This window comes from Cavia porcellus, unplaced genomic scaffold (assembly GCF_034190915.1).
Source record: "Cavia porcellus strain 051 isolate PalLab524CR breed Dunkin Hartley unplaced genomic scaffold, mCavPor4.1 scaffold_17, whole genome shotgun sequence".
Lineage (NCBI taxonomy): Eukaryota > Metazoa > Chordata > Mammalia > Rodentia > Caviidae > Cavia > Cavia porcellus.
Window position 1 is genome coordinate 70,019,584 of NW_026947500.1, and position 15,827 is coordinate 70,035,410.

Sequence of the window (15,827 nt, forward strand, 5' to 3'; positions counted from 1 at the left end):
GAACTCTGCGCTTTGTGGGATCCTTTCTCTCTTTGTGGGCGCAATTGCAATCAAGAACCGTGCATTGCCCCTGCCTCCTCCTGAGGGCAGCGGGGTGAACGTGGTTTCCTTTGGCCTCTGGGCTGCAGTCCCAGCTGCCCCAGAAAACGCCCCAGCGGGCCTGGAGGAGGCTCGCCTACTCGGGCAGTGGCTTTTAGGGTCTTTCACCTGCAGTAGGGGGAGTCTCTTATCAGGCATGAATTTTGAGAGTTTTCTCGTGAATAATGGAAAACCTTCTGGAAAATGTCCTGCATTGGCTGGAGTATGGCAAGTGGCTGGCTCCTTTATTTTTTTAAGGAAACGTAAACCATTTTACCTTAAGAAGTGTGCTTGGTCAGTGAAGTGGTTTAGGAGAAAAACATCAACCACGTATGTCAGAACTGTGCATGGCTTCCTATCTGTGTATCCTTCTAACCCAGCCCAAATGAAAGGTGACGAGTTTGTTTGTTTGTTTGTTTTTGAGGAGAGGAGTCTATAAATATCTTTTTGGGCTGAGCCCTCAGACAGTAGGGTTCTTGGAGATCCAGGAGACACTGTAGAATAAAAGTTAACCTTTAAAAATGTTTCCAATCAGCCCCAAGTTTGTAAAATAAAACCAGGGCCAGGTTTGGGGTGCACACCTGTAATCCTAGCACTCAGGGGGCAGAGGCAGGAGGGTCACCGTGGGTTGCAGGCCAGCCTGAACTGCATAGAAATCCTGCCTCAAAAAGACAAAACAAAATATATTTGTTTGCTTGTTTCAAAAATACATATTTTTAAAAAATAAAAAAGAGGAGCTGGGGATTTAGCTCAGCGGCATAAGCACCCGCCTTGCAAGCAGGCAGTCGTGAGTTCGATCCCCGGTACCAATAAAAAGGAAAAAGACCAAAAAATAAAATAAAATAAAATAAAAAAGAATGTGAAATAAAACCTGAAAGTGGCATTTTAGGGACAAACACTGACTCTTAATAAGCTTTTAAAATATATTGCATGCTTTTAAAATTTTCTTTTGAACTTTTTTTGGGAGGATGTGGAGGAATATAACTTGACAGCACAATGCCTGCCTGACAAGCATGAGTTCATGAGTTCAATTCCTGGTAGCCGAATAAAAAAGATGAAATTTTGGGGTGATGAGGGGAAAGAGAAAATTGAAAATAGACAGCTCTCAGGTCAGGCTGTGAGGGCTGGCTTGACAGCTTCTGTATCGTCTTTGTTTATATAGAGATCTGTTATCTTGAACAAGCATCTTCACTGTAGATACATAGTTAATTTAATTTTATTAGCCGATTAGGAGACAGGAAAAAGGAGTTGGACTTTTATACTCAAGAATTTATCCTTTTGTTTTGTTTTGTTTTTGTCTTTTTCCTTTTTATCAGTACCAGGGATCAAACTCACGACCACCTGCTTGCAAGGCAGGTGCTTATGCCACTGAGCTAAATCCCCAGCCCCAAGAATTTATCCTGTTTTGTTTTAATCTCTCTAAAATTAAAAAAAAAGAATTTATCCTAAAGATTTTATATTTAGTGATCTGGGACCTATGTAAGGTACTCGTAGAGGTTTTAAGGGCTGGCAGTTGTCACTTAGCAATCACAGATTATAAAGCTGTCACACAATCATGTCAGAATTGTAAAATGTCCTATTACCAACAACCAGTCAGGAAGTCACCAGCATAATAAAGATTTTTTTTAACTTTGAATGTTTGAAGGCCCGTCTGCTTGAGAAACACATATATTATATATATTTAATATACTATATATATTTTATATATATATTATATATATGTATTTTTTATCTTTTTGTTGGTACTGGGGATCAAACCCACGACCGCCTGCTTACAAGGCAGGTGCTTATGCCGCTGAGCTAAATCCCCAGCCCCTATATTTAATATATTATGAGGTTAGCAATAGTGTCACTGTTATATATAGAAACTCTTGTCTCTATTGTTTTGTTTGTTTTTGGTATTTGGTACTGGAATTCGAGCTCAGGACGGCCAGCTTGCCCCATAGGCACTGTCCCATTGAGCTAATTAGCTAAAATCCTATTTGGTTTTTTATTTAAGGTGAAATTTAGATTTTTAACAGATTTATAGGGTATAAACCATACAGGCAAAAGCTTAAGGAAATGTTTAAAGATGTTGTCTTACACATCTTACAAATGGTGTTGTTGACCACAACTAGATTTGTTATCTAGGATGTGAGTCTCATCTGCGTAATTGCAAAGTGTTTTTAAAACTAGTGTCAACAGATGTTAACTAACCCCAGTAGGTATAAAGCGAGCTTCAGATGAGAGGATCAAACTGAGACAGATATGGCAAAGCTTGGTTACTTTGTGTGTTTAAGAATATACATATATATGTTACTGTATAACATATATACATGTTTATAGCAAGGAACTTCATAAATTGAGACAAGTTGTCACCAACTGTTTACTGAAAATATTTTATGAGCCTCCATTTGATTTAACCTTTAAAACCCAATTTTAGTATATCTGCCCCCAAGTGAACACTAAAAAGCAATTTTAGCAACTAAAAGTGTAACAATGAGAAACACTAAGTACCTATAAGAAGAAAATGCTTGTTTATCTAGCTTTGTAAGCTTAATTGAGAACATCTTTTTTTTTGTAATTGGTACTGGGGATCGAACTCACAACCACCTGGTTGGAAGGCAGGTGCTTATGCCGCTGAGCTAAATCCCCAGCCCCGAGAACGTCTTTTAATTAGAAACCTTATTGCGCCAGGCGTGGTGGCGCACACCTGTAGTCCCAGCACCTGGGAGGCTGAGGCAGGAGGATCGCTGTGCGTTTGAGGTCAGCCTGAGCTACAAAATGAATTGGAAGGCAGCCTGCACTGCCTAGTGAAATCCTGTCTCAAAAAGACAGAAAAGAAAAGAAGCCAATTTAAGTATATTATAGTCATTTACTTAATAACTGTTTGGGGCGGCTCCGTGGGACCACTGGACAAGTCGCCCGTCAGTGGGAAAGTGGACAGATTGTGATGCAGGCAGCTGCTTTTGCAGTCACGAGGGGAATCTGGCCCAGCCACTCTGGCGGCCCGAGGGGTCTCCCCTTATCTCAACCGCTCTAGGTGACTCAGCCTGGCAGCTAGCATTTGAAACCATCTGTGCACTCTCTGATCACAGCCATCCCTTTTATCTTTTTGCAATCAGCTTTGATTGGTGCACTTTAGACCTCATGGTGACCCCCTTTATCTCGAGCCAGCCCTGGTACCGTCCGCCATGTAATCTCTTCTTTCTCTTCCGGTTCCAGGCCCGGATCCTCTCCCTCCCCATTTACAGAAGCTGCTTCACCGGCTGGTTCCCTCTCCTCACTTCATCTTCTCTGTTCCCTTCTCTCCTTTCCCCTCCCCTTCTCCCGTTCCCCTTCCCATGCCAAGGTCTTCTCCCCCTACTTTGAATTATCTGCTGTACAGTTTGGTCCTTGTTGACACTTTGTGTCTCACGCCAGGTAAGCAAGGCCTTCTATTTATAAACCAACGTTTTTTGGGGGGAGGTACCGTGGATCGAACTCAGGACCTCGAGTTTGCCAGGTAGGTGCTTCCGCCGCTGAGCTAAACCCCGGCCCTCATAAACCAACTTTTATATCATTTTGATTGTCATCTGCTTTTTGTCTTTCACTGGTACATCTTAGATATACAATGCTGGTGTTCGTCCCGGGGAATCTGGACCGTACAGGATAGATCTTGCTTTTTCCTCATTCCCCTCCCCTCTCCACCCCTCCTCCCTGCTCATTTACAAAAGCTTGGGGCCTTGGGTTTGCGGATTTAGCTCAGCAAGCATAAGTGCCTGTCTGGCAAGCATGAGGTTGTAAGTTCGAGCCCTAGTACCAATTTGTCTTTTTAAAGATCTTTTTGAGGCAGGGTCTCGCTGTGCAGTCCAGGCTGGCCTTGAGCTCACTTTGCAGCCCAGGCTGTCTCGAACTCGCAGTGATCCTCCTGCCTCAGCCTCCCGAGTGCTGGGATCACATGGCTCCTTGTTCCCCTTCTCAGTTGAACATTTTCTTCCCATTTTCCAATATCTATTATACATTTCAGTCCTTATTTACACCTTTGGTTTCCCACACCAGCGATCATGCAGTATTTAAACGTGTGTCTGATTTATTTCACTTGAGATTAGTCTCAAGGTTTATCCATTTATGGAGAAATGTCACAAGCTTATCCTTCTTTCTTCCTGAGTAATACTCGCCTGTATAAAAAAAAAACCCACATCTTCTTTTTTCCCTTAGCTGGTTGACAGGCACTTGGGACATTTCCAAGCTTCAGCTATTACAAACTGTACCGCTGTAAACATGGGTGCGCATATGTCAATGATGGGTGATGTTTCAAATTCTGAGAAGATACCCCGAAAGGGAATAGCTGGGTCAAATGGAGCCTCTAACTATCCTTTCCTGAGGACCCTCCGCACTGATTGCCACAGTGGTTGCACCAGGCTACCCTCCCACCAACAGTAGAGATGGGTTCCTTTTCCCCACAGCTATTTGATTAACACTTGATTAAAAATTAAACCATCTTTATTTTCCTATCAACTGATTGAAATTAACCCACTGTTAGGCTATGTGAACCAAAAACCATGTAAACTCGTATCGTGAGAGTTTATGTATAAACCAACCTAGGTAGGGCATACATTTGAAGATGTATATTTAGAAACAGATACAGTTTAAGTCATATATAACCTAAAGCTTCTATTTGTAAGTCTCATGTGAGTTTGAAATCTCTTAACCTCAGCCTATGACTTTTTAAGTGGATTTAGCTATTAAAAACAAAACAAAACAAAAAAAACTAGGGGCCTGGGATTTAGCTCAGTGGCTCAGTGCTTGCCTGACAAGCATGAGGTCCTGAGTTCGAGTCCCAGCACCAAAAAAAATCAATTTAGATATCTTAATCAGTTTAAAGAAACAAACAACAGACTTGTGTTTGTTCCCTTTAGATCAGAGTGCACTGCTAGAGATATTGGCCAAGTGGAGCTCTAGCTCTAATAACCTGTTGGAAGTTTATTATAAACTCACTAGTCAGAACTTTTTGGGGTGGCCAATTAGCACGCAGGCATCTCTTGCAAAAAGCTACAGGGGTGAGGAGTCCAGAGAGAAAAACCTGTTCCCCCTGTAAATGCAAGCACCTTCCAAGGCAAGGTCGCACGGATAAATTGCTTTAATCTTGAAATGGCTTACAGGTGCCCCCAGTGGCTTTGAAAGCCACAGCTAAGACTGCTGGGCCCAGGTCTGGGCGTGGGAAGAGACCAGGTGACAGTTTGGAGATAAGTATGCACTTTAAAGAGTGGAGGGGTCAGAGGCCTGTCAAGGCTTCGTTCTGCCCTGGTGCAGGTATTTACCTGTGACAATACTTTTTTGGCTCCAAGGGCTTCTCTCAAGGTTGACCCTGGCTAATGCCAGCCACAGCAGACTCAAAAGCAGAGGTGCTTTTGAAAGTGGCCACGGCCTGCCGGTCTCTCTTAACCCTGTGACCCTGGTTCATACTTCTTAGCTGAAGTCCCGCACTCTTTGGTCTTCAGTTAGCAAGTGTAAATCGCTGTTGGTCTCATAGCTGTTCTCTGATGAAGGCAAATGGCTTTTGCAAGCTGTGTCAGCTGGACTGCTGGGACAGAGAGGTGGGGGCGCCATTTGGCTTTTGTTTAAATAGAGTTGTCCAGAGAGTCAAGGAGTTGTGAAGCGAACTCCCAGAGAGTAGCAAGGAAAAAAAAAAAACAAAAACAAAACGGAGGGGGCAGTTTCCTGTGAACTAGGCCTTTATCCTAGCAAAACTTCTCCAGGAAGTCTGGAGGGTTATTGTGTTCACTGCTCTTGGCCCTATAAACTCTATCAAGAGATATCTGAAGAAAAGGGCCTGTCTTACTAGCTGAGAGAGAAAATTTCAAACCTGTAGCTCAACCACTCTTTGGTCTTTCTGAGACAGGATCTCGCTCTGCAGTGCAGGCTGGCCTTGAGCTCACTGTGTAGCCAAGGCTGGCCTCAAACTCACATCGATCCTCCTGCCTCAGCCTCCCGAGTGCTGGAGTTACAGGCACACAGCACCATACCTGGCTGTAGCTCAACTCTTAATGGAGTGCTAAGAGACAGCTCCATCAAGTGTCATCTGAGGTCACTCTGGGGCAGGAGGTACCAGGGATCCCTAAAAATGTTTCACTTTACTTCACGGTGGGTCAAAAGATAAGCAGAGATTTTTCTACCAGTTACCCAGCTGAGCTGTTGGGCTGCTACCCAGATCCATGGAGGAGCCATTGGGTACCCGCTGGGGAGTCCCCCCACCCACGGGCCCTCAGGTGTCTTCTCCACTTTCACCGAACCCCAGCAACTGGAGATCAGAAAGGAATCCAGCTGCCCGTCTGGCCAGCATCTTACTGGATTGAGGGGGAGATTAATCAGAAAGTGCTGGGGACCTGGCTGCTATTTAAAAGTAGCAGCTGCTCCAAGAGCATATAATTGACCGGCAGAGGATCCACTGTTTCTCCTCCTTTTTCTTGGTGCCGGGGATCGAACTCAGGACTTTGCACTTGCCAGGCAAGCACTTAAGCCACTGAGCTAAGTCCCAAGAAGAAACGCATATTTTCTAGAAGGAATAAACCAAAAGCTTTCAGGCCAGAGCTATAACTCAGTGGCATAAGCGCCTGCCTGGTAAGTGCAAGGTTCTGAGTTCAAGTCCAGGTACCAAAAAAAAAAAAAAAAAAAAAAAACCTAAAACAAAACCAAATAACAAAGCTCTCTGCTGGTTGGACAGCGGTGTTCTATAAGGCAGAGGCCAGAGATGTTTAGGTCTGTTGGCTTTTTATAGGGTGTTTAGTGTGGGGACAGAAAGCTGAGATGCTCTTGGTTGCAGGTAGGTTTTGATCTCTAGAAAGCTGTTTCATTTTTTTTTTTCCCTAAGGACTCTCTCATTTGGTTAATGACTTCTCCTTTGTCTCATGTTTTACTAGGTCCTGATGGGGTGTGTGGATGTGTTAACTCACTGAGGTCCGCACATTTAGTATACATTACGTCAGCTACTTAATGACAGGTTTTTATCCCTATTTGTATTCTGTCAAGCCATCATGACTGGCACTGGTCCAAAATGGCAAAGGACCCAGAAACAGGAGCTCACCAGGCTCCCTCTTCTTCTCCCCTGACCCCAGGATGGACGTCTATCCCTGCTCCCAAGTAACCTCCAATCTGCTACTAACGTGACCCCCTTGCCTGACCCCAAACTCCTCCCCTGGCCAGAGCTGTAGAAGTTTCTGCATTCCTGTGTTCTAGCAGAGGGTGCCTACATCTCCTGCAGCCCTCTGGTGCCCGCAATAAAGGCCTCTTTTTCTATTCACTTCTCTGTTGTATCAATAACGGTTTCACCTAAACCTGTGTCCTACGTGCCGAATTTCCCCCCAATCATAGCTTCTATATGACTGTATCTCAAAATAGAAGAAGAAGAAGAAGAAGAAGAAGAAGAAGAAGAAGAAGAGAAAAGAAAACCAAACCAAAACAAAACAAACAATAAAACTGGGTTTTTGAGGGGCTGGGGATTTAGCTCAGCGGCATAAGCGCCTGCCTTGCAAGTGTGCGGTCGTGAGTTCGATCCCCAGTACCGGAAAAAACAAAAAAGACAACAACAACAACAAAAACTGGGTTTTTGGGACAAGTCTGGGTTTGCCTTTGTCCAGCACTGCTAGGTCAGAAGCTGCAAATGGTGGCAGAGGCCAACAATTCCAGGCCTCGGGAGGCTGAGGCAGGAGAAGCTCTGTGGGTCTGAAGCCGGCATGTGGGCTACCGTCATGGGCTACATAGCAAGTTCAAGGCCAACCTTCACTACACAGCAAGATCCCGACTCAGAAAAACAAAACACATACAAAAAAATTGTCCTGTTTTGCTTCATTTTCTTCTGTTCTTTGGCATGCAGTGCTGAGGATGGACCCCAAGGTGTCTCACACCCTAGGCAGCCACTCTATCCTTGAGCAGCACCCCCAATCCCATCCACTGGGGATTTCTTTGCAGGTCAATTTCTGGTGTGTGTCTTTGTATCAGGTACAGGGGACTGAAACCAGGGCTTTTGCGCTGAACTCTAACCCCAGCTTTTTTTTTTTTTTTAAGCTTTTATGTTTGAGACAAGGTCTCGCTAGATTGCCAGGTTGCCCAGGCTGGGTTTGATCTTTCCACTTAGGCACCCCAGACCCCCAAACCAGAGGATTGCAATCATGCATTGCTGCGGTCAACTGCATGCCATATTTTTGGTAAAGGATCAGATGATAACTATGTCAGTTTTCCGGAGCACATTCTCTCGCGCCACTCCGTTCAAGCCCACCATTGCACAGAAAGGGCCAGAGACCTCCTGTAAATACAGAGCACAACCGTGTTCTAATAAAACTTTATTGAGGGCCGCGGGGGCGCGCGCGGACCGGAAGCGGAAGTGGGGCTCCGGCGAGGCGCGGGCTGCCTGCGGTCGGCGCTTTCTCCGCCGCGCGCGCCGCCGGGTTCCTTTGACACCCGGAAAGCGGTGGAGGGCGACGGGGAGCCGGAGCGGGCACCGGACGGGGACGTGGTGGTGCCCGCGGTGCTGGGGCAGCGGAGCCGGAGGAGGAGCCGGGTGCCCGGCCTGCGCAGCCGGAGCGAACGGGGCGGGAGCAGCGCCGCGGCCGCGAGCCACGCGATCGGGCAGCCCGGAGGCCTCGCAGCGGTGACCGAGCCGCACCGCGGGTCAGGCCGCCTCGGCAGAAATCGGGACCCGGAGGCGCGGGGAGACGGCGCGGGCGCGGGGAGCCCCGCAGGACGGCGGAAGGGGCGCGCTGCTGGCAGTGTTGGGGACCTGGACCGGACGGCGATAAAAAAGACGGAGATTCCTGTCCAAGAAAAGCCGAGCCTGACGCTCTCTGGGCGCTGCCGAAGGACACTGCGCCTTCCGGAGCCTGGTCGTTAAGTACAGCGATCCCCCGGACGGGGGCGCCACGGTGAGGGAGGACTGGGGTCAGCTGGTGGCGCGAGCGCGGGCCTGGCGAGCAGGAGGTCGTGAGTTCAGTACCCGGTACCAAGAAAAACAGAAAGAGGTGAGGGTCTCGGGGCCACTTCCGTCTGTGGACAAAGTGCTGACCCTTTGGGTCGGCACCGCCCCAGCACTGACAGCCCCATTAGTCCCCTGGACTGTCCGTCTTGGTCATGCAAGCTGCCGAGGCAGCAGGAGCTTTGCGAGTTCCAGGCCGTCTTGAACAACAACACAGATCTGTCTCCTTCACCTCTTGGAGTAGATGTCCTGTTCACAACGCCCTCTCCCAGAAGTTTCCGGGCCTGAACCCCTTGCTTTCCGGGACACAGTCATGCCTCCTGAAGTAGAGCTCAAACCACGAAGAGACCCGATGTCCGCCTCACCAAGTACCAGGCAGCTTTGTCCAGCATGAGGGCTGGTGGGGCGGTGGGCACGTGTACCGAATCCTGGTCAGGCAGAAATCTGTAACAGGGTGGGGGGTTTAGTTCAGCAGTATAAGTGCCTGCCTGGCAAGAAGTGTGAGGTCCTGGGCTGGGGATTTAGTTCAGCGGCATAAGCGTCTGCCTTTTGAGCAGGCAGTCGTGAGTTCCATCCCTGGTACCGATAAAAAAAAAAAAACGAAAAAGACAAAAAAAGAAGTGTGAGGTCCTGAGTTCATTCCCAGTACCAAAAAAAAAGTTACTACTAGGGAGGCTGAGACAGGAGGGTCAGCTGGGTAATTCCATGACTTAATAGGATTCTATCTCAAAACAAATTACAGAAAGGCTAGGGATGTAGCTCACTCCACAGGTCCTAATTCCAATCCCCAGAATTGCAACGATAACAAAAGGGTCAAAATTGAGTCACCCTAAATGTCCACAGAGGCCCCAGGCTGTCTGTCCCCAAAGCCACAGGGCTGAAAGGTTCAACAGGGACACTTTATCACTCTGAACCAGGAAACCGTGCAGCTCCAGGAACTTGCCCCGGCCAGCAGTGGAATCCAGGGAACTCGAGCCCTCTGGACAGTGCAGGCCACCCACCCCTGCACCCTGTCCTTCAGCAGGCAGTGTCCCACCAGGGACACCCCCCCGGGTCACAGCTCCCCACCTTCTAGCTGTCACTCAGCCAGCCGCATCAGAGTTCATACCTGACCACGGGAGTCACCCTTAGTGGCTTCTCAGGGCTCACAGGACAAACCCAAGACCAAGCTGCCTCCGGGGCTGGCCTCTGTCCACAACACAGGAAACACCTCAAATTAATAGAAGACAGACCATGCCTTTTTTATGAAGTAGACAAAAGCTTCAAACACGTTCATGGGCGCAGGGCCCATCCCGAAGCTGGTCACTAACTTATTAGTTGTCAGGGAAAAGCAAAATAATAAAACCTCAATGTGACATAGTGCGCACACACAGATGGCTCACGAGAAAAGAAAAATGTAGCTGTTTTGCAAGACCAGGAGTCTTTCCAGTCCTTTGGGAGCCTGAAGCAGGAGGATGGCAAATCTGAGTCTTACCTGGGCAATGCAGCAACTTGGTGACACTCTGGAAATTTAAAGTCAAAAGACTGAGCTGTAGCTTAGTTGATTTCCCTGGAAAGATAGAGTTCAAAGCAACACACACTTAGGTGTCTTATTTCTTCTGTGTGTGTGTGTGTGTTACTAGGGTTGAACCCAGGGCCCTCACCGTGAGCCACATTCCCAGCCCCTGCTTACTTTTACTTTGAGTAGGGTCTTGCTGTGTCTTTAGTTGGGCCAGGCTGGGCTTGGACTTGAGTCCCCCTGCCCCAGCCTCCTAGGATGCTGGGATGAGAGGCGGGCACCTCTGTGTCCAGCTCAGATAGTAAATATTGTAGGCTTTGTGGGCCCTGCAGCCTCCTGACGTCTGCCACCTCCGCCTCTGTAGCCCGGATGCGGCCACAGACACAGAAGTGAGTGTGAGTGGCTGTGAGGTGCTCAGACTTCACATACAAACAGCAAAACAAACTGCATGCATCATGTGTGACAGAAGATTGTACCTTTTTTTCCTTCCCAACTACTTAAAAAAGGAGAAACCACTGGGTGCAGTGGTTTACACCTAAAATCCCAGCACTCTGGGAGGCTGAGTCAGGAGCATGACAAGTTGCAAGGCAAGCTGGTGCACTCAGCAATTTAGTGAGCCCTGCCGTAAGATACAGTAGTAGGTCTTTCAAAAAAAAGTACAGCAGTTCTGGGGCCTGTAGTCCCGGAGTTCAGTGTCCAGTACTAGAAAAAAAATTGCGTATCAGGAATGGTTTGTGGAAGAAGCCGGATCAGAGTAGACAGAGCCCAGGTGACCTCCTCTGTAGAGGTCACAGGAGCTCTTCACGCAGCAGGTCCCACGGTCATTACCACGATGGCCCTAGAGGAAGGGACAGAGCTCCAGGAATCACCCACCTGCCACAGAATGAAGTGGAAACACACAGAGTCCATCCACCTTGTATCCGCAAAGAAAGCCTCCCGCCACAGGCTGCCAAATACAGGGCTGGCCATTAAGCCACACGAGTTTCACATGCACTTTCCAGCCCCCAGATGAGCACCAGCCAACCACAAGTGATTCTCCAAAGGCCATCACCGAGTTGTCACAGCAGACTGGTGGCAGCGGAGCATGTGTGTGACCCCAGCACTTAGGAAGCCGAGGCAGGAGAATCACTGCAGATTTCAGGCCAGCATGGGCTACACAGCGAGGCTCTGTCTTTCAAAAAGCAAAAAGAATGAGATAAATAGATACACGGAGGACTTTTAACTACTGACAGTTGTTTTTTTTTAACTCCTGACACTTGATCCATGTGATGACAGTGTCGTGGTTATATTTCTTAAGTGTCGCCGTCTTTCAGCGATAAAATCTGGCATATTTATAAATAAAGTGATTTGACTTTGCAGGGTTACTTCACAACAGACACTGAGTAATCACAGATTCAGGTAAAAATGGATGAGACAGAGTGAAAGTCTGCTGCCTGGCAGGATATTAACAGTCTCAAAGAAGCCACCCACAAGATACTTAATAATTTCTAGAGAGGAAGTGCCGAGTTTCAAGTGCAGAGGCTGGCGGATCCGGCCTCAGTCAAGTGATTTCTTGTCTTCCTTTTCTGTTTTTTGCACTGGGATTGCCAGTGATCAAAATTAACACTGCCGCTTACAGCCCTGGTCGGCAGATACTCCTGATAGGAACTGGCGGGGCACGGTGGTGTACAGCGTGATCCCGGCCCGTGGCAGACTGAAGCAGGAGGATTGCACAGAGTTCAAGGCCAGCCAGAACCACATCAGGAGATCCCGTCTGAAGGAGGAAGGGCCAGGGATTTAACTCAGCGGCATAAGCACCTGCCTTGCAAGCGGGCGGTCGTGAGTTCGATCCCCGTTACCAATAAAAATAAATAAATAAAATTTTAAAAAGCACCAGCCTGGCAGGGCAGGGTTGTGAGTTCAGTCCCCAGTACAGCAGGAAAAAAAAAAAAAGAAGACCTAAATGCCCATCAACTGAGGGCTGAATAAAAAAGATGTGGTATTTTGGGGCTGGGAATTTAGCTCAGCAGCATAAGCACCTGCCTTGCAAGCAGGCGGTCGTGAGTTCGATCCCCGGAACCAATAAAAAGAAAAAAAGAAAAAAAAAGTGTAAAAAAAAAATTTAAAGACGAGTCTAAAAAATAAATAAATAAATACCTTATAGTCTCCCTAGTGTAAGAAATGATACGAGTACATAACATACAAAAAACCCAACTATTACAGTGAAATCTGCCCAAAGGGGGGAAATAATATCTCAAGGAAAAGGAGGAAAAGAAAAAGGAAAGGAAAAGAAAAATACAAAATTGCATAAGCACGCTTAGGCTTGCTGATATGATTGTGCTACAAATTGTTACTGGAATAAAGTAGTTAACATTAATAGAGTTGGAACAGCTGTGCATACCGTTGCACGGTGATCGGAGGAACTCTCAAGATCACTACGTAAAATAACCACCCGAGGTACGTCCCACCACCTTGTTTTCAGGGCCTATATTGTCAGTGTTCTGGGCTCTTTGTTAGTGTTATTTATTTGTCTTTTTGGTTTTGTGTTTTTCTGGGAATCTGTTTTGTTTTCGTTTTTCCCTCTAATACAGAAAGGAAAGGTACACATGTGGAGACTCATGCAGGTGTAGAGCTTCTCCTGAACAGTTTGTGAGAATCGATTACATAACGCATGACGGAATGAACAGCTATTTGAAGAAAAAGACACCCTAAGGTACCCAGTGCTGATTTTGTAGCACCATGATGTGAATCCAGCAAAACTTTATTCTTTTTTCAGAGTTGTTTTAGTCTGTTTTAACTTCAACATCCTTGAAGCTATGGACAGCTATTTTGAAGAGAACGAGAGACATTATGGCAGTGATTGTTGATTACCCTATTGTCTGCTTTTGAAGGCCTTCATCACTCTGTTCTGGTCAGTTTAATACTATTTTGTTTTATATGAATTCAATAGATGTGATGATATGGGCAGCTATTTAGAAGAAAATGAGACAATGTGATAGGCAGTGATGATCTCCTGTTGTCTTGAAATCGGTGTTACTTACACTGTTTTCTTCTTTTTTTTTAATTTTTTTTTAAATCAGTACCAGGGATCAAACTTATGACTATCTATCTGCTTGCAAGGCAGGCACTGATGCCGCTGAGCTAAATCCCCAGCCCCACATTGTTTTCTTCTGAGCCCTTTTTTGTTTTGGGTTTTTTTGTTTTTTTGTTTTTTTGTTTTTTTTAGTCTTTTTGAGGCAGGGTCTCCCTATGCAGTTCAGGCCGGCCTTGAGCTCACTTTGTAGCCCAGGTTGGTCTCGAACTTGCAATGATCCTCCTGCCTCAGCCTCCACCGTGCTGGGATGACAGGTGTATCCCACAGTACCCAATTCTGAAGCCTTCTTGCCAAAGAAGCATAGTGTTGGGGCTGGGGATTTAGCTCAGCGGCATAAGCACCTGCCTTGCAAGCAGGAAGTCGTGAGTTCGATCCCTGGTACCGATAAAAACGAAAAAGACAAAAAAAAAAAAAAAAAGAAGCATAGTGTTTTCTGCCATAAGACAGGATAAATTTGGGGCGTCTGTAGGTACAATGGATGTATCTAGAGACCCTAATGTTAAGTAAAATAAATCAGACCCACAGTTTGTATATCACATGGTTTTCTTTACGTGAGAAACCAGAGGTATAAATAAAAAGCCAGGGGCCAGGGATATCACTCAGTGGTCCTAAGGAGTGAACCGGGCACCCTCCCAGAGTCTGCTTCCTAGACTTTCTATCATTTCTTTTTGAGACAGAGTCCTGCTACGTGGATAAACTGTCCAGGCTGGACTTGAGCTTGCAGTCCTCCTGCCTCAGCTTCCCGGAGGGCTGGGATGACTGGCGCGTGCTGTGACCCCCAGGCTGAAGTCTGCAGGGTTTCTTTCCCCATGATTCTGATGTTCCCTAATAGTCAACCTGCCTCCCAAGTGAAAAACTAGATGGAAATCACCCACTTCCTGTAATCCGGCCCCTCCTCTCTGTCCTCCAAGAGTTGAGAGCCACCAACAAATCGGATCTTCACAGCAGGGTGCAGGAGGATCAGATTTCCGTCTTCCAGGGCTGGGTGGGTCCAAAGCCAGCGACCTGCACTCCAGCTGCTCCTTGACCTTGGCCGGTTAGTTCCTTATCAAAGAGCCGACAATAATGACTCCCTACAGTGTGATTCTGAGGATTCCCGGAATTGAAAATCCCGCTGGGCTCTAATTTGAAATTCTCCTGCCTCAGCCTCCCAGTGCTAGGATATAGGTATGCGCCACCACACCTGGCTTTGCATTGACAGTATTTACTGTTAGGATTCGTGGTATCTGTAAAAGGCTAGCAAGAGCTGAGGGTTTAGCTCAGTGGCACAGCATCTGCCTGGCAAGCGCAAGGTCCTGAGTTCGATTTTTGGTACCAAATTTTTTTTTAAATTTTAAATTAAAATTTAATTTTTAAAAATTCTCTCTTTTTTTAAATCAGTACCAGGGATGAACTCACGACCGTGTGCTTGCAAGGCAGCTGCTTACATCGCTGAGCTAAATCCCCAGCCCATATTAAAATTTAAATAAATAAAAACTGTCAAATGAATCTGAGCCACTTGTTTTTTTTTAATCAGTACTGGGGATCAAACTCATGACCCTGCTTGCAAGGCAGGTTCTTTTCTTATGCCACTGAGCTAAATCCCCAGCCCCGAATCGGAGCCACTTGTTACAGAGCTTTTTCTCTGCCTCACTATCTGTGATACCACCTGCACCCCCAAATTATTGCTTCCCCTATTTTGTTTTCTCCTTAGCTTGCTTTGCTTCCTTCTCTTACCTTATTTTCTTTATTTGCAGTACCAGGGACTGAACCCAGGGCCTCAAACAAACTAGGCAAGAGCTCCACTACTAGCTGGGTACAGTGGCACAGGCTTCTAATCCCAGCACTCTGGGAGGCTGAGGCAGGAAGACTGCAAGTTCAAGGCCAGCCTGGGCAACATGGCAACTTAGTGAGACCCTGTCTCAAAATAAAAATGTTAAATGGACTAGAAATGTAGCTCACTGTGAAGACTCTGGGTTTGATCCTTAGCACACAAAAGACAGCAAGAGGCAGAAACAGTGTTCTACTGTAGACCTACGTTCTGGTCCCTGGTCAGTACTCAACACTCACTACAAGGGCTATCATGGGTATCAGGCATGGTGGCACACCAGGAGGCTGAGGCAGGAGGATCGCTTGGAGTTAAGGCCAGCCTAGACTGTGGCAAACAAAACAAAATTGAAATACAATAAATGGGGGTGGAGGAAGCACGTGGGCATCTGGGGAAAGTTTGCTAACTCCGGCTTTCCCCAACCCCACTAACCTCCAATCCA